The sequence below is a fragment of the Lolium perenne genome, chromosome 7 (assembly GCF_019359855.2).
Source record: "Lolium perenne isolate Kyuss_39 chromosome 7, Kyuss_2.0, whole genome shotgun sequence".
NCBI lineage: Eukaryota > Viridiplantae > Streptophyta > Magnoliopsida > Poales > Poaceae > Lolium > Lolium perenne.
In genome coordinates this window covers 248,145,640-248,173,631 of record NC_067250.2, presented here as the reverse complement: position 1 = coordinate 248,173,631, position 27,992 = coordinate 248,145,640, and the positions used below count along the sequence as shown (strand labels likewise).

General features: G+C 44.5%; 1 non-coding gene across 1 annotated transcript; it reads right to left on the bottom strand.

Annotated features, from left to right (window-relative positions):
* Positions 1 to 27,545, bottom strand: LOC127313228 (protein BFR2). The gene is made up of 12 exons (XR_011749380.1): positions 27,188 to 27,545; positions 27,035 to 27,102; positions 26,827 to 26,900; positions 26,605 to 26,715; positions 26,456 to 26,495; positions 26,310 to 26,373; positions 1,546 to 1,647; positions 1,344 to 1,440; positions 1,221 to 1,250; positions 394 to 490; positions 213 to 297; positions 1 to 134 (listed from the first exon to the last, which is right to left on the bottom strand). It is a non-coding gene; the product is annotated as a protein BFR2 (transcript).
* Between the last annotated feature and the right edge of the window lie 447 nt (positions 27,546 to 27,992).

Here is a 27,992-nt window from a genome sequence, read left to right as displayed (position 1 = left end):
TCATGATGCGGTTGCCTTCTGGTTCTGGTTGCCCATTCCAAACAGATTCTTGAACAATTTCGAAGCCATCGGGCCGGGGAACGGTTATTGGAACCGGGGCCATCAAGTTGGCAAGCTTCTCGTGGACATTATACCTGAAAAGAACCACATAACAATAGTTGATACCAAATGCAGGGACAAAACAGCAGCTACACCCAAACTATGTAGCCTACCTTATCTTTCTGCTCTTCGAAGCACGGCGGTCGATGAGTTTTCTCTTCTTGTGCTGCTTCTTTCTTAGAGCATAAAATGCAGACTCTGCAAGCATTGTTAGCATGCAGCAGCATGGTTCATCGATACATTCAGGGCACAATCAACAAGTGCAGATGCGCAATAGTTGGGATATGAACTAACCAGATGCTCCATCACATGACTCGAGAAAATCCTTGAGAAGTATATGATAAAATTCGGAATCATCAATAAGTTGAGGATCACCCTCCACAGTCTTCCCCTGGGTTACAACCATGGTTTCAAATTTCAGTTTCGGAAAAATTTCAGCCCCTACTGAAATCACTGAAATTCAGTGAATTTCACTGATTTCGGTTTTCATTTCGGTCAAAAGAGTGAAATTTTCTATCAAAATTAATTAAAATATTCAAAAATTTGAAAAATATTTTGAATATTTTTTAGGTCCATGTGTATTACTGAAATGAATGAAATATTTTGGCCGAATGGTAATTATTTCGGTGTCCACCGAAATCACTGAAATTCAGTGTATTACGTTGAAATCTCAATGAAAATGAAATCCATGGTTACAACAAGGGGTGAACATATGAGACCAACAAGTGCACTACACGCATTGTCTATTTAGTACATCAGCACAAGTATAACCAAAACTAGTCTAACTTCAATGTGGAAAAAGAAAAAAATGAGACCAACCCAGGCACTAGCACCCGTTGACTTTTTTTTTATAGAAGAAAAACTCTGTGAGCACCCTGTCGAATCCAGGATTCGGACCGGGGTGGGCTGCGTGCGCTCCCGCACCTCAAGCCACCAGAGCGACGCTCTGTTCTCTTAAGTGTGGAAATAGATAATCAAACTTACATGAACTTTTGCCTCGATGAAAAAATGAACTATATACTAGACGACATAACACAAAACTTGAATAGAACAAATGAGAGACAGTCAAGCTTGGAATAATTCCAATTAAAGAATGAAGAATTACTAATACTTACTCATACCTCCACTGTAACAGCAGGCTCTGCTGCACTCTGCAAATAATTGAAAAGGCTCACAAAATAATCATTATAATTAGAAGTAGAAACAGGACTCATGGCCCTTTATAATAGATGCAGCTAAAATACCTCTCCAAATACACCAAACATCAGATTTCCGCAAGTACATCCTGTTAACCATGCTGCTTGGGTCTCTCATATAAACAGCAACTTGGTCACTTATGTTCTGTTCTCGTACAACAGGCAGGAATCAAAGGTTTTAGCCTATCAGATATGGGGCTGTTCCACAATTACGAAGTACTAGAAGCAGTTAAATAAAACTTCAGCCAACCTGATTAAATGAGTGCAACTTTCCTTTCAGTGCAGCAGCGCCAGTTGTGACTGTGTTTTCCTCTGCCATTTATCTATCTCAGTATTTCTGAACAGTGTTAGGCTGTACAAAAATCATGATATCCACCCCTGGTTTACTTTGCATCTGTGTAGGAAGTCAAGTAAAAAATAGCCCAGGCAAAATACATACAAGTGCAATCTGCAATAAGAAGTTATGCTTACCATTTCCACCTTTTTAAACAGAAAATGCCCGCACAATGCATTATGTTTTTTGTGTATCCTTGTGACTTTATTTTGTGTGTGCTAACCTAAGTATTTGCTAATATGGTGGAACCATTTTTTCTTTTCTTCCTGGATGTTTGCCCCAATGTAGGTTGTCAACTTCACCAACATTTATCCGAGTGTCGCAGTGGTGGAGGAGATGCGGGACCTTGAGCAGCGGACTCCGAGGACCACGCCTACTATGGCGGTTAGGTCTTCCGAGTCTGTGGCTCCGCCGGCTTCCTCGTCGCCACCGTCTGCTCCGCCGTCTACCTCCACGCCGCCGGCCAAGGCGGGAGAGATACAGGGGGCTTCTTCACCCGCTACCCCTGTATCGGCGGCTCCTACTTCACCAGCTGGTTCTCCGCCGCGCTCGCCCACTTCTTCGCCAGCCTCCTTGCAGCAGCCTTCACCCACGGTCCCTCCTCCAGTCGTTCAGCCGACGGTGAGGAGGAGTGGGAGGTTTGCTCTTTCGGAGGATGGGGCGGGGGCGACGGATGAGGACGTCATGCAGAGAGCCATGCGACGCAAGGCGGAGATGAACCTCGACACGGCAGGTATTAAACAACCGTCTAAGTCTTTTGTTTCTTTTTCAGATACTCGTATTTCTTCTAATTTGAGTAGCCTAGGGGTTTCCTTGGGTTCTCGGTCTGATGAGATTTCTGTTTCGGCTAATGTGTTGAGACAAACGGAGCTTGACCGTTTAACGGTTGTTCCGAATGTCTCTACTGGGCCTGAAACGGCAATTATAGACGATGATGATGATGATGACATCCTAGATGGTCAAATTCTCTCGGCTATAATTGGCAACATTTCAGAAGTTGATTTAGAACACGCGGAGCTTAATTCTGATTTACAAGCATCCGAACGTGGTTCTCGATCATCGGCTGGAAAGAAATCTCGTAGGTATGGCAAGAACTCTAAATCTAAAATAGTTTCTCGATGAATGGCATGTTCCGGAATAGCAGAGGTCTTCGTGACTTGGCTAAGCATTCCCACATTGCTGATGGTTGTAGAGATTATGATTTAGATTTTGTTGCTATATCGGAGACGGGTAGGCGAAATTTCTCTCAAAGTTTTCTCGACCGTTTGTCAGGCGGGATTAACTTTCAGTGGTTTTCTCGCCCGCCCCGTGGTAGGTCAGGGGGCATTTTACTTGGCGTCCGCATAGACACCATGACCGTTTTGGCTAGTTCTGATGGAGAGTACCACATTAAGCTCGACATTCAGAACAAAGCAGATGGTTTCATGTGGAGTCTGGTCGCTGTGTATGGTGCCGCCCAGGAAGTGTTTAAGGCTGACTTTTTACGTGAGTTGGTAAACCTTACAAAAGATAATCCTTACCCGATTTTAATCGGAGGTGATTTTAATTTGTTGAGGTTTCCTCATGAGAAAAGTAAAGGCCGCTTTGATGGTCATTGGCCTTTCTTGTTCAACGCTGTCATTGATAGCCTTGATTTAAGAGAGGTGTTTATGACTGGTCGACAGTTTACTTGGGCTAACAACTTGCCGGAGCCCACCTACGAGAAACTAGATCGCGTGTTGATGGATACCGAATGGGAAAATAAATACCCTCTGGTGTCAGTCCGCGCACTAGAACGTATTGAAAAACTGTCTGACCACGCTCCCATCCTTTTAACCACCGGGAATCCCACACCCGTTTGTAAACGGCCGTTCAAATTTGAACTTGGCTGGTTATATCGAGAGGGATTTCATGATATGGTTAAAAGGGTTTGGGATAGACCGGTCGGGGGAAGTACGCCCATTTTGAGATGGAATAATAAAATGCGTTCTATGCGCAAACATCTCTCTGGTTGGGCTGCCCATACGGCTGGTATTCTTAAAAAAGAAAAGTCTCGCTTATCAAATGTGATTGATGAGCTTGAGGCTGTTGCGGAGATTAGACCCCTGTCTACACATGAGATTGAGCTTAAAAATCAATCCAATGAACAGATGGCGGGTCTTCTTCGCGAAGAGGAGCTCAAATGGTATCTACGATCCAAAGCTCAATTCATCTTGGAAGGAGACTCGAATACGCGGTATTTCCATGGCTTAGCAAATGGGAGACACTGGAAAAAACGTATTCACTCTCTTATTCAAGATGAAGGGTTGATTGAAGGCCATGAGCAACTCAAGTCTTACATTACTAATTATTATAAGGGTCTGTTTGGTCCTCCGGAGGAAAGTACTTTCTCTCTTAACGAGGACTTAACGGATGATATACCCCAAGTTTCTTTGGAAGAAAACGGCTTGCTAACCGCACCTTATACTGAGGAAGAGGTTAAGAAGGCAGTTTTCCAAATGGAATGCAACAAAGCACCGGGTCCAGATGGGTTTCCAGCAGAGTTTTATCAAACCTTCTGGGATACTATTAAATCGGACCTTCTAGATTTGTTCAGTGATTTACACATTGGACAACTAGAATTATTTCGTCTAAATTTTGGTGAAGTTATCTTGTTACCGAAAATTAATGAGGCAGAAAGGATCCAACAATATAGACCCATTTGCCTATTAAATGTAATTTTCAAGATTTTCACGAAAGTGGCCACCATTAGACTTAATACGGTTGCGGATCATGTTGTTTTACCATCGCAGACAGCCTTTATGCAAGGACGTAATATCCTTGATGGAGTAGCGGTTTTGCATGAGACGGTACATGAGATGCATTCTAAGAAATTAAATGGGGTTATTTTAAAGCTTGATTTTGAGAAGGCGTATGATAAAGTTAAATGGTCTTTCCTTCAACAGACACTCAGGATGAAAGGCTTTTCGCCTGAGTGGCGAGCTCTAATTCATGATTTCGTGTATGGAGGTAGTGTTGCAATCCGGGTTAATGATGACACCGGACACTACTTCCAAACACGAAAAGGGTTATGCCAAGGAGATCCGCTATCTTCGATGTTATTTAACATCGTAGCGGATATGTTGGCGGTACTCATAGAGAGAGCCAAGTCTGATGGTCAGATTGAAGGTGTGATTCCACATCTGGTTGATGGTGTCTTATCTATCCTTCAATACGCTGATGACACAATTCTTTTTATGGATCATGATCTTGAAAAAGCTCGAAATCTGAAATTAATTTTAGCAGCTTTTGAGCAATTATCAGGATTGAAAATTAACTTCCATAAAAGTGAATTGTTCTGCTTCGGTGATGCCCAAGACGATGTAGCTCGTATACGAGTTATTTGGTTGTGGGCAAGGCCAATTTCCGATTCGCTATTTGGGTATTCCGATTCACTATCGGAGACTGACAATTGCGGAATGGAAATTAGTGGAAGAAAGATTACAAAAACGCCTCAGTAGTTGGAAAGGTAAATTGTTGTCCCTGGGTGGAAGATTGGTACTCATTAATTCAGTACTAACTAATATGGTACTGTATATGCTATCATTCTTTATCCTACCAAAAGGAATTCTGCATAAACTCGATTATTATCGATCCAGATTCTTTTGGCAAGGGGACAACGAGAAAAAGAAATATCGACTGGTTAAATGGAGTATAGTTTGTAGTCCCAAAGATCAAGGAGGGCTTGGAGTTCATGACCTGGAGGTCAAGAATTCAGCTCTCCTGGGTAAATGGCTTTTTAAGCTACTTACGGAGGATGGGATTTGGCAAACTATACTTCTGAGAAAGTACATCGGCTCGAAGACATTATCTCAGGTGGTTTGGAAACACAGGGATTCACACTTACGGGCTGGTCTTATGGCGACAAAAAATGTCTTTTTCGACATGGGACTTTCTCCATTAAGAATGGAGCACGATACGGTTACGGGAAGATGCTTGGCTCGACAATGCTCCCCTAAGTGAACAGTATCCCGCTTTGTATAGAATTGCGCGTCGCCAAGGTGATACCATTGCAATCGTAATGGCTACTTCACCCCGAATGTGACGTTGAGACGGGTTTTACTAGGACAAAGGCTTGTGGCATGGAACAATCTAATTCAGCGGCTTGGAGATATTCAGTTATCGCCAGAGCAGATGAATTTCGATGGAACCTCCATGTAGATGGTACTTTTCTCGTAAAATCTTTATACAATGCGATCACCTTTCGATTTACCAGTTGATAATAATAAAAAAATTTGGAAGATGAAGATACCATTAAAAATTAATTTTTTTGGATGGTATCTTCGTCGCGGGGTTATCCTCACCAAAGACAATCTTGTTAAGCGGAATTGTCACGGAAGTACACGATGTGTCTTTTGTCATCATGATGAAACCATCAAACATTTATTCTTCCAGTGCCAGTTTGCGAGATCTATATGGTCAGTCATCCAAGTAGCGTCTACCTTGTATCCGCCGACTAGTGTCGCTAATGTCTTTGGCAATTGGCTTCATGGTATTAACTCAAGGTTTAAAATGCTTCTTAGGATGGGGGCGCTAGCAGTTATCTGGGCGCTCTGGCTATGTAGAAATGACAAGATCTTTAATGACAAAAATTGCTCTTTGTTGCAGGTCATCTACAGATGCACGGGTATTCTCCGTTCGTGGTTACCTCTTCAGCGTGTGGAGAACCGAGACCTATTTACGGAGGTCTGTACACGGTTGGAGGATACGGCGAGGGATACTTTTTCCCTACATGGGTGGCAACATAGTCTACGGATAGTAGCTCCTCCCACATCTTAGGCGTTATATGATTCATCGTTCCGATATGTATTTCGCCCTTTTATTTTTGTAACTCTGGACTTTTGAGACAACAAACGGCTGTGTGCATCCTGGTTATGCAGAGGCTGGATGTAATTGCTTCTTGAAGTAATAAAGCATCCTTTATCGAAAAAGCAAATTGGCAATCCAGAAAAGAGAGGTCTTCTAAAGATGAAACCAAAAAAAAATAGTCCACGACAATTTCGTCTTGGTCAAACAATCGGCGAGGCTGCTACACCAACTGGGCAATCCGAGGGTTTTGCTGAAACTAGACCTGGCAAAGGCTTTTGATTCCATTTCCTGGCCCTTCCTATTTGAGGTTCTCCGACAATATGGATTCAGCCAGAGGTTCCTGGAATGGATCGCCATCTCTTCAGCTAGCACTCGGGTACTCATCAACGGCGAACCAGGGCCCTCCCATCTGGCATCGGCGAGGATTGCGCCAAGGCGACCCCCTGTCTCCGCAGTTATTTGTGCTCGCTGTCGACATCCTCGGACGGTTGATCAGACGCGCCACCCACCTTGGGGTCCTGCAGCAGCTACACCACTCGAGGACGATCCCAGCCATCTCCCTGTACGCCGATGACGTGATGATCTTCTGCCATCCATCACCTAGCGACATCCCCTCCGGGTGTTCAGCTACGCATCAGGCCTCCAGGTCAATTATGCAAAAAGCTCGGCCACTTTGCTACGCCGCGACAACGAGATTGCTGCCCCTGTCACTGCACAACTTGGATGCCCGATTGTGGACCTGCCTATCAAATACCTGGGTATTCCTCTCACAATCAGAAGGCCATCAGCTGCGCAACTACAGCCTGCTCCCCAAGCGGGCCGACGCCGTGGAGGTCAAGGATTTCCGCCCCATCAGCTTGATTCATAGCGTGGCGAAACTCATGGCCAAGGTCCTCTCCTCTCGCCTGGCGCCGAGGATGCCTGGCCTGGTTGGCCCACATGAGAGTGCCTTCATCCGTGGACGCTATCTCCATGACAACTTTCAGCTGGTGCACTATACGGCTCGGAAGCTCCACGCGCTCAAGCGGGATGCCATCCTCCTCAGGTTGGATATCACGAAAGCCTTCGACACCGTGGATTGGACCTTCCTCCTCGAGGTTTTGGCCAAGTTGGGCTTCGGCCGGAAGTGGATCTCGATGGTCGGGGGGCTGCTCAGCTCTGCCTCGACCCGCGTGCTGTTGAATAGCGCTTCTGGGGAGCTCATCTACAACCGCCTTGGTCTGCGACAGGGTGACCCTCTCTCCCCTTTGCTCTTCGACACGGTGATGGATGTTCTCCACCTCATGTTTGAGAGGGCAGCGAACGTGGGCCTGCTCACCGAGCTTTCGGCTAGTGGCTTCCGGCATCGCACGTCGATGTATGCCGATGATGTGGTTACCTTCATCAGACCCACCGAGGTAGACCTGAGCACCTGCACGTAGATTGTGGAGGACTTTGGGGTGGCGTCGGGGCTGCGCACCAATCTGGCCAAGTGCTCGCTCCACCCCATTCGGTGCTCGCAGGAGCAGGTGGCTCTGGATAGTTCTATCCTTGGTTGCGAGGTTGCCTCCTTCCCGTTCAAGTACCTGGGCCTCCCTCTTGGGCTTAGAAAGGTGACGGCAGCCCAGCTGCAGCCGATCATGGATAGCGCAGCCAACAGGCTGCCACCGTGGTGCGCCAAACTCCTCAACCGTGGGGGTAGGACCATTCTTGTCGAGAGCACGGTTTTGGCGATCCCAGTGCATACCATGATGTCGCTCGACATCCCGCCGAAGGTTGTTGAGGCGATGCGCAAGATATGCCAGGCCTTCCTTTGGAAAGGGCGGCAGGAGGTCAAAGGCGGTCACTGCTTGGTCGCTTGGGACAAGGTGACCTCCCTGAAGGACCTCGGCGGTCTAGGTATTCCGAACCTCCACTTGCTTAATCTTGCTCTCCGCTGCCGGTGGGCCTGGCTACAGAAGGTGGACCCCTCTAAGGCCTGGGCGGAGTTTAACATTCAGCTCCCCAGCCTCTACACCGCTATCTTCGATGCGGCCACCTGTTATGTTCTGGGCAATGGCGAGCGGGCTCGGTTCTGGTCCGATCGGTGGCTAGACGGTTGGAGAGTGGCGGAGATTGCACCAAATGTGGCCAAGATGGTCTCGCGTAGGAGGGTCACCGCTTGCTCGGTGAGAGAGGGCCTGGCCGGCCAATGGCTGTAGGACTGTGGGCCTGACATGGATGAGGCAGCCCTCCCAGAGTTCTTCATGTTGTGGCAGAGGTTGGCGAACGTCCAGCTGGTCCCGGAGCGGGAGGACGTGCTACTGTGGAGGCGGTCGACTGATGGCATTTACTCCGCCAAGTCGGCATACAGAGCATCTTTGCGGGCTAGGTGAGGGCCCCCATCTCAAAGGAGATCTGGCGGTCTAGGGCGACATACAGTTGCAAGTTCTTCGCATGGCTGGCCTCAAAGAACCGTTGTTGGACGGCGGATAGGCTTCGATGTCGTGGCTTGCCATGTCCGTCGGCCTGCCCGCTTTGCGATCAGGAGACGGAGACCTTGCAGCACTTGCTGCTGGGTTGCGTGGTGGCGCGGGAGACATGGGCATGGGCTCTTAGGTGTTGGGGCAAGGAGGAGTGGCTCCCGGACCCAGACACCAATCTGCTGGAGTGGTGGACATCCCGGGCTTGTCCGACAGCTCACAGACGGGACATGTGGACTGCCATCATACTTGTCTTTTGGTGCATTTGGAGGCATAAGAACGACGTGGTCTTCAACGGAGCGGTGGCTTCGCATGGCACCATCAGGGACAAAGTGCGGGAGGAGTTCGAGCGGTGGCGCCTAGCCAAGCTTTTCCGTGGCACTTTCTTTGTTTTTCTAGATCCGACCGTTGTACCGTGGCAGCACGGAGAGTAGGCGTGTGTTTGGGGAGCTGCCCCCCATGTGGTAGTGCAAACTTTGCCATCTTGGCACTCTTCTATATGATTGATACACCTTTCCAGGGTGTATTCTCGAAAAAAAAACTACAGCCTGTTGTCGATCGCATTGCTGGGCAGCTACCAGATTGGAAGGCCAAACTCATGAACAAAGCAGGCCTCCTAGCCTTTGTCAAGTATGTCCTTGGCGCCATCCCCCTGCACCATCTATTGGTCTACGCACCACCAAAAAAATCTCTCAAGCAGTAGAGATGCTTCCTTTGGGCTGGACGTGCAGAAGCCAATGGAGGGCATTGCCATGTGAACTGGAACCGCGTCTGCCGCCTGTCTCCCTTGGAGGCCTTGGTGTCCAAGATCTTGAGCGTGCAGGCTTGGCACTACGGCTAAGGTGGCTCTGGTACGCTAGGACGGACAGCAGCAGGGCCTGGAGTGGACTGTGTTAAAACTATGGATTAACTAGGGTAGGATCTTATGAGGGTAGAAGCTATTACTGTGTGTGTACTGCAAGCTAGAGAGAGGGAGAGACGGTGTTCCTTCTCCTTGTGAGGATGAACCTGATGGTGTCTACATGGTAGGCCTGAGCGAGATGCGGCGGCAGTGGAGCTTCCCGTCGGCACGCGCTAGCCCTCGATCGGAAGGGGTTTGTCGGTGGGGTGTTTGGCATGCATGGGGAACCTCGTGACTCGTGCGTCCGGCCCCCACCTCTCTATATAGCGCGGCGAGGGGCCCACCAACCAGATAGAGGTTGGGCGCCCCCGATCAGGGCGCAGTCAAGGGGATCCGGTGGGCCGTTGGGCACCACGCGGAGAGATCAACCTAACATTCTCCCCCTTAATCTCAACTTTACTTTTAACTTTATCCTTTTACTTTATTCGTTTCATTTTGGATCAGTATATAGGGCATGTTTTATCGTCACAACTCTATTGTCTATAGAATCAGACACACACAATACACTTCTCTATTTTGAAACAAATTCTTTTACTTTTGGGCCTCTTATGATCCAAGATAGGTAAGACTTTCCCTTAAACCCATGCCGGCTACGTGTTCCTTGAACACACTGGGTGGTAAGCCTTTCGTTAGCGGATCCGCAAGCATATCTTTTGTCCTTATATGATCGAGACTTATAGTTTGATCCTGAACCTTGTGTTTCACAACATAATACTTTACCTCAATCGGTTTCGTAGCATTACTCGACTTGTTGTTGTGAGCATAAAATACTTTGGGCTAGTTGTCGCAGTACATCTTTAGTGAACTGGCTCTAAAAAGTGAGAGTTTATGCTACTAAAAAGTTCGAAGTTTAAAGTTTGAATTCAAAGTTTCCGCTGCAAATAGTTAAATATGCTTTTTAAATTTGAAAAATGTAAAAGTGATGATTAAAATTTAAGACATGAATAAAAGTGATTGTTAAAACAATTACGATTCTATCGTTTTATAACCAACGTTATTAATGGCATGATCATGTTTTTATTGCAATGATATGTGCATGTATCTCTATTTCCGCCCAACGGTGATATAGTTTTATTTGCATTAACAGTTGCATGTCTTAATTCGGACCAACGTTAGATTATAATATGCAATTGTACTGTTCTCACTCATCTGTGGTTTTCAGGAGGTACTACTTGATGAGCTGCATCAAGGACGTTCCCAACCTAAGAGGGGACAACTACACTGAGTGGAGAAAGAAGGTGGATTTCGCCTTCGCATGTGCTGAGGTGGACTGGGTTCTTGAAACACCGCAGCCACAAAGCCTACTGATCCTGTCAGAGATGACAAGGATACTGATGATGCATGGCAGAAAAAGAAAAGAGACCATGCTCCTGTGGAGATGGCCTACACTTTAGAGAACCAAAAGTGGCTGACAGCCAATAAGAAATGCATGGCCTTTATAAAGAACACACTTGAGAACGCTATCGTTGGCTCAATTGCAGAGTGTGCTTCCGTTAGGGAGTACTTGGAAAAGATAAAGCGCCAGTTCATTGGTTCTTTAAAGACATATGCAACCCAGTTGCTGAAGCAGCTGGTAACAGAGAAGTACACTTGAGGTGCACATGGCATCAGGGAGCACATCCTTAGGATGAGCAACCTGGCTACAAAGCTGAAGCCCATGGATGATGAGCCTGCATTTCTTGTTCACTTGGTCATGGCTTCATTGCCAACACAGTTTGACAATTTTGTTGTCAATTACAACATGTCTCTTGAAAAGTGGGACAAGTGGGACATAGAAAAGACTATAGCTATGTGTGTGCAAGAGGAGGATAGGCTCAAAGCACAGAATGGAGGTTTTCTAAATCATGTGAAGGACAACAAGAAAAGTAACTTCACACAAAGCAACAATGGGGAAAGCAAAGCGAAGCTTTACGACCAAGGAGAGATAAGCATATTTTATGAATGATAGAAGGAGTGCTCCCCGAGCACAGGCTCTCCTTCCAAGCCATATGGAAAAGGCCAAAGGCTAAAGGAACTAATGACAAAGAAATGTAACAATTTAGTTTCCTTTGTAAATTAATCGATGTATACACAGTTTTCGAAATATACTTGGTGGATTGACTCAGGTGCAACTGTTCATGTTGCAAACTCTTTACAGGGATTCCATTCGGCGCGGACTACGCAAAGAAGCGAAAGATGCATTGAAGTCGCGAATGGAGTTCAAGCAGAAGTTGAAGCTGTTGGCGACATCCTTTTGGAGTTACCTGATGGCTTAACCATTCTGCTTAAAGATGTTTTATTTGTTCCTTCTTTACATAGAAATTTGATTAGTGTATTGATGGCGTGTAATACACACGTTCGTTGGGAACCCCAAGAGGAAGGTATGATGCGCACAGCAGCAAGTTTTCCCTCGGTAAGAAACCAAGGTTTATCGTACCAGTAGGAGCCAAGAAGAACGTCGAAGGTTGATGGCGGCGGGATGTAGTGCGGCGCAACACCAGGGATTCCGGCGCCAACGTGGAACCTGCACAACACAACCAAAGTACTTTGCCCCAATGAAACAGTGAGGTTGCCAATCTCACCGGCTTGCTGTAACAAAGGATTAGATGTATAGTGTGGATGATGATTGTTTGCGAAGAACAGTAAAACAAGTATTGCAGCAGATTGTAATTCAATGTAAAAGAATAGGACCGGGGTCCACAGTTCACTAGAGGTGTCTCTCCCATAAGATAAATAGCATGTTGGGTGAACAAATTACAGTCGGGCAATTGACAAATAGAGAGGGCATGACCATGCACATACATGATATGATGAGTATAGTGAGATTTAATTGGGCATTACGACAAAGTACATAGACCGCTATCCAGCATGCATCTATGCCTAAAAAGTCCACCTTCAGGTTATCATCCGAACCCCTTCCAGTATTAAGTTGCAAACAACAGACAATTGCATTAAGTATGGTGCATAATGTAATCAATAACTACATCGTCGGACATAGCATCAATGTTTTATCCCTAGTGGCAACAGCACATCCACAACCTTAGAACTTTCTGTCACTGTCCCAGATTTAATGGAGGCATGAACCCACACTATCGAGCATAAATACTCCCTCTTGGAGTTAAGAGCAAAAACTTGGCCAGAGCCTCTACTAATAACGGAAAGCATGCAAGATCATAAACAACACATAGGTAATAGATTGATAATCAACATAACATAATATTCTCTATCCATCGGATCCCGACATACACAACATATAGCATTACAGATAGATGATCTTGATCATGTTAGGCAGCTCACAAGATCCGACAATGAAGCACATAAGGAGAAGACGACCATCTAGCTACTGCTATGGACCCATAGTCCAGGGGTGAATTACTCACTCATCACTCCGGAGGCGATCATGGCGGTGAAGAGTCCTCCGGGAGATGATTCCCCTCTCCGGCAGGGTGCCGGAGGCGATCTCCTGAATCCCCCGAGATGGGATTGGCGGCGGCGGCGTCTCAGTAAGGTTTTCCGTATCGTGGCTCTCGGTACTGGGGGTTTCGCGACGAAGACTATATGTAGGCGGAAGGGCAAGTCAGGGGGCCACACGAGGGCCCCACACGCCAGGGCCGCGCGGCCAAGGCCTGGGCCGCGCCGCCCTGTTATGGCTGCGCCTCGTGGCCGCACTTCGTAAGTCCTCCGGTCTTCTGGAAGCTTCGTGGAAAAATAGGCCCCTGGGCGTTGATTTCGTCCAATTCCGAGAATATTTCCTTTGTAGGATTTCTGAAACCAAAAACAGCAGAAAACAGCAACTGGCTCTTCGGCATCTTGTTAATAGGTTAGTGCCGGAAAATGCATAAATATGACATAAAGTATGCATAAAACATGTAGATATCATCAATAATGTGGCATGAAATATAAGAAATTATCGATACGTCGGAGACGTATCAGCATCCCCAAGCTTAGTTCCCGCTCGTCCCTAGCAGGTAAACGATAACAAAGATAATTTCTGGAGTGACATGCCATCATAACCTTGATCATACTATTGTAAGCATATGTAATGAATGCAGCGATCAAAACAATGGTAATGACATGAGTAAACAAATGATTCACAAAGCAAAGACTTTTCATGAATAGTACTTTCAAGACAAGCATCAATAAGTCTTGCATAAGAGTTAACTCATAAAGCAATAAATCAAAGTAAAGGTATTGAAGCAACACAAAGGAAGATTGAGTTTCAGCGGTTGCTTTCAACTTATAACATGTATATCTCATGGATATTGTCAATGTAAAGTAATATAACAAGTGCAATATGCAAGTATGTAGGAATCAATGCACAGTTCACACAAGTGTTTGCTTCTTGAGGTGGAAAGAGATACGTGAACTGACTCAACATAAAAGTAAAAGAAAGGCCCTTCGCAGAGGGAAGCATTGATTGCTATATTTGTGCTAGAGCTTTGGTTTTGAAAACAAGAAACAATTTTATCAACGGTAGTAATAAAGCATATGTGTTATGTAAATTATATCTTACAAGTTGCAAGCCTCATGCATAGTGTACTAATAGTGCCCGCACCTTGTCCTAATTAGCTTGGATTACCGGGATTATCATCGCAATACACATGTTTTAACCAAGTGTCACAAAGGGGTACCTCTATGCCGCCTGTACAAAGGTCTAAGGAGAAAGCTCGCATTTGGATTTCTCGCTTTTGATTATTCTCAACTTAGACATCCATACCGGGACAACATAGACAACAGATAATGGACTCCTCTTTAATGCATAAGCATGTAGCAACAATTAATGTTCTCATATGAGATTGAGGATGTATGTCCAAAACTGAAACTTCCACCATGATTCATGGCTTTAGTTAGCGGCCCAATGTTCTTCTCTAACATTATGCATGCTCTAACCATTAAATGAGTGGTAAATCTCCCTTACTTCAGACAAGACGGACATGCATAGCAACTCACATGATATTCAACAAAGAGTAGTTGATGGCGTCCCCAGGAACATGGTTATCGCACAACAAACAACTTAATAAGAGATAAAGTGCATAAGTACATATTCAATACCACAATAGTTTTTAAGCTATTTGTCCCATGAGCTATATATTGCAAAGGTAAAGAATAGAAATTTTAAAGGTAACACTCAAGCAATTTACTTTGGAATGGCGGAGAAATACCATGTAGTAGGTAGGTATGGTGGACACAAATGGCATAGTGGTTGGCTCAAGGATTTTGGATGCATGAGAAGTATTCCCTCTCGATACAAGGTTTAGGCTAGCAAAGTTATTTGAAACAAACACAAGGATGAACCGGTGCAGCAAAACTTACATAAAAGACATATTGTAAATATTATAAGACTCTACACCGTCTTCCTTGTTGTTCAAAACTCAATACTAGAAATTATCTAGACTTTAGAGAGACCAATTATGCAAACCAAATTTTAGCAAGCTCTATGTATTTCTTCATTAATAGGTGCAAAGTATATGATGCAAGAGCTTAAACATGAGCACAACAATTGCCAAGTATCAAATTATTCAAGACATTTTAGAATTACTACATGTAGCGTTTCCCGATTCCAACCATATAACAATTTAACGAAGAAGATTCATCCTTCGCCATGAATACTATGAGTAAAGCCTAAGGACATATTTGTCCATATGCAACAGCGGAGCGTGTCTCTCTCCCACACAATGAATGCTAGGATCCATTTTATTCAAACAAAAACAAAAACAAAAAACAAACCAACGCTCCAAGCAAAGCACATAAGATGTGATGGAATAAAAATATAGTTTCAGGGGAGGAACCTGATAATGTTGTCGATGAAGAAGGGGATGCCTTGGGCATCCCCAAGCTTAGACGCTTGAGTCTTCTTAAAATATGCAGGGGTGAACCACCGGGGCATCCCCAAGCTTAGAGCTTTCACTCTCCTTGATCATATTGTATCATCTTCCTCTCTTGATCCTTGAAAACTTCCTCCACACCAAACTCGAAACAACTCATTAGAGGGTTAGTGCACAATAAAAATTTACATGTTCAGAGGTGACATAATCATTCTTAACACTTCTGGACATTGCACAAAGCTACTGGACATTAATGGAACAAAGAAATTCATCCAACATAGCAAAAGAGGCAATGCGAAATAAAAGGCAGAATCTGTCAAAACAGAACAGTTCGTAAAGACGAATTTTAAAGTGGCACCAGACTTGCTCAGATGAAAATTCCCAAATTGAATGAAAGTTGCGTACATATCGGAGGATCACTCACGTAAATTGGCATAATTTTCTGAGTTACATACAGAGAATTAGGCCCAGATTCGTGACAGCAAAGAAATCTATTTTTGTGCAGTAATCCAAATCTAGTATGAACCTTACTATCAACGACTTTACTTGACACAACAATGCACAAAACTAAGATAAGGAGAGGTTGCTACAGTAGTAAACAACTTCCAAGACTCAAATATAAAATAAAAGTACTGTAGTAAAAACATGGGTTGTCTCCCATAAGCGCTTTTCTTTAACGCCTTTCAGCTAGGCGCAGAAAGTGTATATCAAGTATTGTCGAGAGATGAAGCATCAACATCATAATTTGTTCTAATAATAGAATCATAAGGTAACTTCATTCTCTTTCTAGGGAAGTGTTTCATACCTTTCTTGAGAGGAAATTGATATTTAATATTACCTTCCTTCATATCAATGATAGCTCCAACAGTTCGAAGAAAAGGTCTTCCCAATATAATGGGACAAGATGCATTGCATTCAATATCCAAGACAACAAAATCAACGGGTACAAAGTTATTGTTAACCATAATATGAACATTATCAACTCTCCCCAAAGGTTTCTTTGTAGAATGATCAGCAAGATTAACATCCAAATAGCAATTTTTCAATGGTGGCAAGTCAAGCATGTTATAGATTTTCTCAGGCATAACGGAAATACTTGCACCAAGATCACATAAAGCATTACAATCAAAGTCATTGACCTTCATCTTAATGATGGGCTCCCAACCATCCTCTAGCTTTCTAGGAATAGAAGCTTCACGTTCTAGTTTCTCTTCTCTAGCTTTTATGAGAGCATTCGTAATATGTTTTGTAAAGGCTAAATTTATAGCACTAGCATTGGGACTTTTAGCAAGCTTTTGTAAAAACTTTATGACTTCAGAGATGTGGCAATCATCAAAGTCTAAACCATTATGATCTACAGCAATGGAATCATCATCCCCAATGTTGGAAAAAATTTCAGCAGTTTTATCACAGGCAGTTTCAGCAGTTTTAGCAGTTTCCGGTAGTTTTGCAGGCTTTGCATTAGAAGTGGAAACATTGCCGACACCAATCCTTTTACCATTATTAGTAGGAGGTGCAGCAACATGTGGAGCATTAGCATTGCTAGTGGTGGTAATAGTCCAAACTTTAGCTACATTATTCTCTTTAGCTAGTTTTTCATTTTCTTCTCTTTCCCACCTAGCATGCAATTCAGTCATCAATCTAATATTTTCATTAATTCGAACTTGGATGGCATTTGTTGTAGTAACAATTTTATTTTCAATATCCTTATTAGGCATAACTTTCGATTTTAAAAGATCAACATCAGAGGCAAGTCTATCAACCTTAGAAGCAAGAATATCAATTTTATCAAGCTTTTCCTCAACAGATTTGTTAAAAGTAGTTTGTGTACTAATAAATTCTTTAAGCATAGCTTCAAGTCCAGGGGGTGTGTTCCTATTATTGTTGTAAGAATTCCCATAAGAATTACCATAACTATTACCATTAGCAGAAGGATATGGCCTATAGTTATTACTAGAATTGTTCCGATAAGCATTGTTGTTGAAATTATTATTTTTAATAAAGTTTACATCAACATGTTCTTCTTGAGCAACCAATGAAGCTAACGGAACATTATTAGGATCAGCATTAGTCCTATCATTCACAAGCATAGACATAATAGCATCAATCTTATCACTCAAGGAAGAGGTTTCTTCAACAGAATTTACCTTCTTACCTTGTGGAGCTCTTTCCGTGTGCCATTCAGAGTAATTAATCATCATATTATCAAGAACCTTTGTTGCTTCACCAAGAGTGATGGACATAAAGGTACCTCCAGCAGCTGAATCCAATAGGTTCCGCGAAGAAAAGTTCAGTCCTGCATAAAAGGTTTGGATGATCATCCAAGTAGTCAGTCCATGGGTAGGGCAATTTTTAACCAAAGATTTCATTCTTTCCCAAGCTTGTGCAACATGCTCATTATCCAATTGTTTAAAATTCATTATGCTACTCCTCAAAGATATAATTTTAGCAGGGGGATAATATCTACCAATAAAAGCATCCTTGCATTTAGTCCATGAATCAATACTATTTCTAGGCAGAGATAGCAACCAATCTTTAGCTCTTCCTCTTAAAGAGAAAGGAAACAATTTTAATTTTATAATGTCACCATCTACATCCTTATATTTTTGCATTTCACATAGTTCAACAAAATTATTGAGATGGGCAGCAGCATCATCAGAACTAACACCAGAAAATTGCTCTCGCATAACAAGATTCAGTAAAGCAGGTTTAATTTCAAAGAATTCTGCTGTAGTAGCAGGTGGAGCAATAGGTGTGCATAAGAAATCATTATTATTTGTGGTTGTGAAGTCACACAACTTAGTATTTTCAGGAGTACCCATTTTAGCAGTAGTAAATAAAGCAAACTAGATAAAATAAATGCAAGTAACTAATTTTTTTGTGTTTTTGATATAGAGAACAAGACAGTAAATAAAGTAAAACTAGCAACTAATTTTGTGTGTTTTGATATAATGCAGCAAACAAGAAAGTAAATAAAATAAAGCAAGACAAAAAACAAAGTAAAGAGATTGGATTGTGGAGACTCCCCTTGCAGTGTGTCTTGATCTCCCCGGCAACGGCGCCAGAAAATATGCTTGATGGCGTGTAATACACACGTTCGTTGGGAACCCCAAGAGGAAGGTATGATGCGCACAGCAGCAAGTTTTCCCTCAGTAAGAAACCAAGGTTTATCGAACCAGTAGGACCCAAGAAGCACGTCGAAGGTTGATGGTGGCGGGATGTAGTGCGGCGCAACACCAGGGATTCCGGCGCCAACGTGGAACCTGCACAACACAACCAAAGTACTTTGCCCCAACGAAACAGTGAGGTTGTCAATCTCACCGGCTTGCTGTAACAAAGGATTAGATGTATAGTGTGGATGATGATTGTTTGCGAAGAACAGTAAAACAAGTATTGCAACAGATTGTATTCAATGTAAAATAATAGGACCGGGGTACACAGTTCACTAGAGGTGTCTCTCCCATAAGATAAATAGCATGTTGGGTGAACAAATTACAGTCGGGCAATTGACAAATAGAGAGGGCATGACCATGCACATACATGATATGATGAGTATAGTGAGATTTAATTGGGCATTACGACAAAGTACATAGACCGCTATCCAGCATGCATCTATGCCTAAAAAGTCCACCTTCAGGTTATCATCCGAACCCCTTCCAGTATTAAGTTGCAAACAACAGACAATTGCATTAAGTATGGTGCGTAATGTAATCAATAACTACATCCTCGGACATAGCATCAATGTTTTATCCCTAGTGGCAACAACACATCCACAACCTTAGAACTTTCTGTCACTGTCCCAGATTTAATGGAGGCATGAACCCACTATCGAGCATAAATACTCCCTCTTGGAGTTAAGAGCAAAAACTTGGCCAGAGCCTCTACTAATAACGGAGAGCATGCAAGATCATAAACAACACATAGGTAATAGATTGATAATCAACATAACATAATATTCTCTATCCATCGGATCCCGACAAACACAACATATAGCATTACAGATAGATGATCTTGATCATGTTAGGCAGCTCACAAGATCCGACAATGAAGCACATAAGGAGAAGACGACCATCTAGCTACTGCTATGGACCCATAGTCCAGGGGTGAACTACTCACTCATCACTCCGGAGGCGATCATGGCGGTGAAGATTCCTCCGAGAGATGATTCCCCTCTCCGGCAGGGTGCCGGAGGCGATCTCCTGAATCCCCCGAGATGGGATTGGCGGCGGCGGCGTCTCAGTAAGGTTTTCCGTATCGTGGCTCTCGGTACTGGGGGTTTCGCGACGAAGACTATATGTAGGCGGAAGGGCAGGTCAGGGGGCCACACGAGGGCCCCACACGCCAGGGCCGCGCGGCCAAGGCCTGGGCCGCGCCGCCCTGTTGTGGCGGCGCCTCGTGGCCCCACTTCGTAAGTCCTCCGGTTCTGGAAGCTTCGTGGAAAAATAGGCCCCTGGGCGTTGATTTCGTCCAATTCCGAGAATATTTCCTTTGTAGGATTTCTGAAACCAAAAACAGCAGAAAACAACAACTGGCTCTTCGGCATCTTGTTAATAGGTTAGTGCCGGAAAATGCATAAATATGACATAAAGTATGCATAAAACATGTAGATATCATCAATAATGTGGCATGGAACATAAGAAATTATCGATACGTCGGAGACGTATCATGTATCACGTTTGGATAAAGACAGTTATCAGTGTTATTTTGGACACTGCAAGTGTGCCATATGCTGTAATAATACTTACGTGGGGGTTGCTTTACTCCACGATGAGCTGTATTTACTATCCTTGCGTGAAAAAGTATTATCTGTGTGTAAAGTGAATGAGCAAGTATCAGCGTCGGAAAAAGAACAAAAGAAAAGAAAAAGAACAGATGAATAAATCGAAATTATGGCATTGTCGCTTAGGTCATATTTCGAGGGGGGAATAGAAAAACTTGTTAAAAATGATATTCTTCCTCCATTAGAATTCTTAGACATAGAAAAATGCATAGATTGCATTAAAGGAAAATCTGTAAAACAAATTAAAAATGGTGCAACTCAAAGCACAACAACACTAGAAATAATTCACACCGATATATGTGGACCATTTCCTGCGCAGTGTGGATGGCTATGATTCGTTCATAACATTCACGGTTAATTACTCCCGATATGGTTAATTTATCCAATATAAGAAAGAACAGAAGCGTTGGATAAATTTAAAATATTCAAAGCTGAAGTTGAAAATCAGCATGATAAAAGAATAAAGATAGTGATATTTGATCGTGGAGGGGAGTACTACGGTCGACATACTCCATATGGCCAAGTCCCTGGACCTTTTGCAAGGTTCTTACAGGAGACTGAAATAGTTGCCCGGTATTCTACGCCGGCGAACTTCAGCAGAATGGGATAGCTCAAAGGCGTAAACGTACCCTTATGGACATGGTGCGCAATATGATGAGCTATTCCACCCTACCATTGGGATTGTGGATTGATGCGTTAAAACCGCTATTCACATTCTAAACAGAGTACCAAGCAAAACGGTGCCCAAAACACCGTATGGGCTATAGACAGGGAGAGTGCCTTCTCTAAACCACCTGAAAGTGTGGGGGGAGCCCTGCTGAGGCCAAAGTTTTCAATCCAAACATCGCAAAGTTAGATACCAAAACAGTCAGCTGCCATTTTATTGGCTATCCTGAAAAGTCAAAAGGTTATCGTTTCTTTGTGGAAACGAGACATGTTGTCTTCTTAGAAGACGACATGATGAGGGGGAGCATGGTAGCTCAAAAAATTGATCTTGAGGAGAAGAGGGTGCATGCACCTAATATGATGACTCAGGAGCCATTTTTTGCGCTACCATGTGCATCTGCACCGATAATCCCAACGATTGTGGTGCAAGTGCCTCTTGTGACTCCACCCATGACAACGATGAGTGAAAATTTGGAACCTGTCCGTCAGGAGCCGAATGAAACATTTATTGAGCATGAAAGGGAGCAACAACAGCCACCTCCAGAAGTTGAGCCAGAAGTTGAGGAATAGAATGCTCCAAAGAATGAGGCCCTTAGAAGGTCTACAAGAGCTAGAAAATTAGCCATTTTGACTGATTACAAAGTTTACAACACAGAAACAATTTATATGGAAGATGATCCCACTTCATATGAAGAAGCCATGAGAAGTCAGATTCATCAGAGTGGGTGGAGGGCATGGAATTCGAAATGAGATCGATGAGTGCTAACAATGTTTGGGACATAGAAAATATTCCTAAAGGAGCCAAAACAATGGGCTGCAAGTGGGTCTACAAAATAAAATATGACTCCAATGAGAATGTAGAAAAGTACAAAGCACGACTTGTGGCAAAAAGATTTACACAAAGAGAAGGGATAGATTACAATGAGACATTTTCTCCAGTCTCATGTAAGGATTCCTTCAGAATCATAATGGAATTAGTTGCACATTTTGATTTAGAGTTGCATCAGATGGATGTAAAGACGGCATTTCTAAACGGGGATTTAGAAGAAAATGTCTACATGAAACAACCCAAGGGTTTTATCATGGAGAGCAAGGAAGATATGGGATGCCGCCTAAAGAAGTCCATTTATGAATTAAATCAAGCCTCCAGAAAGTGGTATCTAAAGTTTAATGAGACAATTAAGAGATTTGGATTTAAAGAAAATTTTGAGGACAACTGCATTTATGTAAAGTTTAAGAGTGGGAAATACATTTTCCTAATCTTGTATGTCGATGATATTCTGCTTGCCAGCAGTGATGTTAGTCTACTGCAAGAAATAAAGAAGTTCTTGTCCTCAAATTTTGATATGAAAGATCCTGAAGCATCATATGTTTTAGGCATAGAAATTCACCGAGATAGGAAAAATGGAGCATTAGGACTATCGCAAAAGGCTGATTTAGAAAAGATTCTAAATAAGTATAATATGCATAAGAGCAATGCCCCACCTGCCCCTATAGTCAAGGGCGACAGTTTTGGGAAATTTCAATGTCCCAGGAACCAATACGAGCTCAATAAAATGAAAGCGGTTCCATATGCTTCGGCCATTGGAAGCCTACAATATGGACAAGTGTGCAATCGCCCTGACTTAGCTTTTATCACCGAGGTACTCGGTAGATATCAAGAAAATCCAGGAATAGAACATTGGAAAAGATCTGATTCCCTAGAAATAAGAGACTATTCAGATGCAGATTTTGCGGGAGATAAAGACGATAGAAAATCCACATATGGATATGTGTTAACTCTCGCAGGGGGAGCTATTTTGTGGAGAAGCTCCAAACATATCGGAAGCATGGTCTTTGAAGAACCAGTGAACTGGCTCTTTATCTTTTCCAAGTACCCCCCAATGGAAGCACTCTCAATTGAGCCCACGATGGCGTTCTCAATTGTGTTGTTTATAAATGCCATGCATTTCTTATTGGCTATCAGCCACTTTTGGTTGTCTAAAGTGCAGGCCATCTCCACAGGAGCATGGTCTCTTTTTTTCTGCCACGCATCATCAGTATCCTTGTCATCTCTCATAGGATCAGCAGGCTTTGTGGGTTGCGGTGTTTCAAGCACCCACCTCGGCACGTACGAAGGCAAAATCCACCTTCTTCCTCCACGCAGTGTAGTTGTCCCTCTTAGGGTGGGAACGTCCTTGATGCAGCTCATCAAGTAGTACCCTCCTGAAAATCACATACGATGAGAACAATACAATTGCATATTATAATCCAGCGTTGCTCCGAATTAAGACATGCAACTCTTAATGCAAATAAAACTATATCACCGTTGGGTGGAAATAGAGATAAATGCACATATCATGGCAACAAAAAGATGCTCATGCCATTAATAACGTTGGTCATATAATGACGAAATCATAATTGTTTCAACAATCACTTTTATTCAACTTTTAAATTTTAATCATCACTTTTGCATTTTTCAAATAAAAAATGCATCTTTAACTATTTGCAGCGGAAACTTTGAATTCATACTTTAAACTTTGAACTTTTTAGAGGCATAAACTCTCACTTTTTAATTCTTGAACAAATATTTCATTGGTCCTATTTATTTAGAAAAAATCTAGACAAAATTTGGCAAAAAAGAACAGCCCAAAACTGCCTAAAATGCATATGGAAATTAAATTAACCGTGGCCCACAACCCACGCGAGCAATTTTCTTTGCGCGCCGCTCTGTGCGTGGCTTTGGGGCCTACTGGCTCACGACCCACGGCCCGCTAGCGGCCTATCAACGCGGCCCACGACCACTCTGCGCGCCAGCTCCTCGTGCGGCTGCATTTCGCCCCCGCCCGCGTCTCTCTACGCCCCGCGCTTCTTTGGCGGTTGAGAGAAAACCGCGTGCGCCACCCTCCGGCAGCAGCGTTTCAACCCCTACCGACGAGCTTTCGCCTTCCCTCTCCTTTCTTTCTTCTTCTCCATCCACTGCCCCCTTGCTCAGCACCCGGTGGGCCGATGGAGAACGGTGATGGCACCCTCCCTAGCCCTCTTGCCGGCGTGCGCGAACACCCAACGGTGAACGCGTCGCCGTCAAGCGGCTCAGGCGGAGGTGCCTTTTGCTCCGCCACGAACAGCAACAGCCGGTGGGGTTGGGGCGGCGCTACTTTGTCGGCGAGCCGAGGCCTTGGCCGGTAAGACTTTTTCTTTTCCCTTTCCCCTTTTCAAAATTAGGGTTAGGGTTTCGGTGGGGTTGATCTAGGGTTTGCTGTTCATCTTCTCTACCCGAAAACACAAGATCTACACACTAACCATGCTCTGATACCAATGTTAAAACTATGGATCAACTAGGGTAGGATCGTATGCGGGTAGAAGCTATTACTGTCTGTGTACTACGAGTTAGAGAGAGGGATCGAGAGGGAGAGACGGTGTACCTTCTCCTTGTGAGGATGAACCTGACGGTGTCGACATGGTGGCGACGGCTGTGGCTGAGCGAGATGCGGCGGCGGTGGAGCTTCCCGTCGGCACGCGCTAGCCCTTGATCGGAAGGGTTTTGTCGGTGGGGTGTTTGGCACGCACGGGGAACCTCGTGACTCGTGCGTCTGGCCCGCACCTCTCTATATAGCGCGGCGACAGGGGCCCACCAACCAGATAGAGGTTGGGCGCCCCCGATCAGGGCGCAGTCAAGGGAATCCGATGGGCCGTTGGGCACCACGCGGAGAGATCAACCTAACATACGGGACCTGCAATTCTCTTCCGACGAGCATGCCCGGTTATTTGCCTTGACTTCCATGAAGGTTGGGAACGGCAGCAAAGCCCTCTACTGGGAGGATCGATGGATCCACGGTTGCGCGGTCTGCCAGTTGGCACTACACCTGAGCATTTCTCGGGCCGGGCCGACCAAAGCCCGACGCGGAAAATCTCAACCTAGGCCCGGCCCGACCGTCGGGCCGAAAAAATAGGCCCAGGCCCGGCCCATCACATAGAAAGCCCATCAGGCCTCGGGCCTCAGGCCGGGCCGCTTCACTAAATCGCACAAAATCAAGACACAGGCCCGGCCCATCCTGACCATCAGGCCAAAAATCAGACCCAGCTCGGAGGCATGGTCGGGTCGGGCTTGGCCCGGGAATTTCGGGCCCGGCCGGGCTGCCCATGGCCAGGTATAGTTGGCACTGCAACTGTACAACTGCATCCCCAAGCAGCGACGCAAGGACACGACCGTCAAGGCAGGCCTAACCGGCAACAGCTGGGCCAGGGACATTCAGGGCGTCCTTGGCATCACTGAGATTGGGCAATACCTGCAGCTCTGGCTTGCTATCTAGAATACCGCCCTCATCGACGAGCCAGACCAATTGCTTTGGAAGTGGACTAATGATGGCAGCTACTCTGCCCATTCTGAGTACCTGGCAACCTTCCATGGATCGGTCACTTGCCACTCCTGGAAACTAATCTGGAAAACATGGGCGCCACCATGTGTCAAATTCTTCCACTGGCTAGCAAATTTGGACAGGTGCTGGACCACGGAACGCCTCGCAAGACACGGCCTGCAACATCACACACAATGCCCTCTCTGCGACCAGGCACCTGAAACAATGCGCCACCTGATGCTCGAATGCCCTTTCACTAAGATTGTCTGGCATGAAGTGCTTGCTTGGCTCAGGATGACAGCAAGAGCACCTAATGGTGAGGACACCCTCATGGACCGGTGGTTGCAGGCCAAACAGCAGACTCCCAAACTGCTTCACAAAGGACTCGCCTCTGCCGCGCTACTCACCCCTTGGATGATTTGGAAACATCGAAATGACTGCATATTCCAGGGTAACCAGCCCTCTGTCCACTCCCTGGTCTCCATGATCAAGGATGAAGCCCGACTTTGGGCAAGAGCTGGCGCGAAAGGGCTCAGACTAGTCTTGCCACCCACCTGGGATGTGCATTAAGTTAATTTCCCTCTGGTTGTAACCCACCTCTTAGGAGGATTGTAAATCAAATTCTACCTTTTCAATGAAATGAAACGCAAAGGTCCATTGCGTTTTCTCGAAAAAAATACTGACAGCCAAACAAACAATTTGCCAGCTCAAAGACATTTAAGAAATTACTATATTAAAAAACTAGGGAAGAGTTTAGATGATCAATATTAAAGCACAACAAATTCAATGATGTGGTAAGCATACAAGTGCATAATTGCATAGTGCTGACTAACAAATGATCTGCTGCTATGCAAGACACTGCAGCATATTGAAGAATATATCCCACAGTACCTTCTGACAGTTTCTATTATTGCAAATGGTTACCTTGTCTGCACTTTCTGCACTTTCTGCACTTTCAGCTACTCGTCATTTTCTACATTCAAGGTACCTTATCTGTCATTAAGTTGATCGGGATTAACAATGTTTAAAGGCATCTTTCAGAATGATAAAGACTTGGACAGTAGTAGTACCGTTTGGACCCTTTGCAGACTGGTTCCTCTCCAGTAAAGCCTACAGGAAGTTTTCGAAAACATACATGTTGCACAAAGTAAGAAAGCCTAGGAAATCATAGTATGGACTACTACACCTTGACGAAGAAACAAAGAGCAGGTAGCCAAACCTCCTGCAGCTCCAGCATGGAACCGAGGGTCTGTTTCGATGAATCCAGCAGCTCAACATATGCTTCCTCTATCTCCTGACCGTGACCGCAGAATCTTGACTTGGTGGGATCCTGCAAGAACACAATTGCAACAAATACAGACATCTGAATGATCCTGCATTTTTGAACAGTGACAGCAATTAAGACAATGATGCTTGGTGCATCGACCAAACAAAGCCACACCTTGGGAAGCTTGTTCGAAGTGGAAAACGCCTTTTGCAGCAAGAACTTCATCTCCAGGTCTTGTCCCATAGAGACTTCAGTTGAGCAGAAATTGGACGCAAAGGTTAACAGTTTGAAAGCTTAAACACAGTGGATATAAAGGATATCAATTGCACAGGATCATGATGAGTACATGTTATGTTGGCCAGTTAAGGAGATATAAGAAGACCTTTTGATTTTGCCTGGCCTCTCACGATGTCGTCGTCTCGGTGCTGCTTCAAAGTCTGAAGAATGCTTCTGTAGATGGAAGAAATATTCTGAAGTAAATTAGCCATCCGAAGTGAGGCATGTAGAGGACGGGTGGAAGGCGGAGATTACATACTGTTGATCGGCCTGGAGGACTTGATACTCCTGCTTGAGCTCCCCCATCTCACCATCATCATCTTCCTCCTCATCCTGGCTTTCATCCTCCTCCTCGTCGGAATCTTGTTCGTCTTCGTCGTCACCGGCGATGCTCCTTGCGGAGAAGAAGCTGTCATCCTCCTCGGGGTCGGAGTGGTCATGCAAGTGGAGGTCAGAGTCGCTCCCGGAGTCGGAAGAAACCTCCGAGGGTTGCAAGGAAGGTGAGGCCTTATGGCGCTTGGATGCAAGTGGCGGCATCTCTTCCTCGTCGGTGAATCGTCGGCTGCTATAAGAGAGAGGAGACAATAGCCACAACACCACTAGTGAAAACCGAAAATTCCAAGATACCACTCAATAAAATAAAGTTGCCAAAATACCATTACAATCTAGCTTTTCATGTCAAAATACCACTATGTACTAACTGAGACTAACACTCGCACAAAAAGACATATATGTCCTCGCATCACAACTCTCATTTCCCACATTCCAACAACTTTTAAACAAGATTTCAGCAACATTTTGACAAGATTTCAGCAGCTCGGCGGCAGTTTGACAGCAGCAGCTCAGCGGCAGCTAGACTTGCATTTCAGTACCAGTTTGGTAGTATTTCAACTTATCACAGCAATTCAGTCGGACATCAGCAACATTACAAGAGGAATAATAGCGAAATAACATCACACAATAGTTCAACGTAGAGTATATTTTTCAGGCCCCAAGGATCAGAAAAAGGATCGCACTACTAATTCAGCATACTCCCTCCGTCCCACGAAAAATGTCCTAGATTT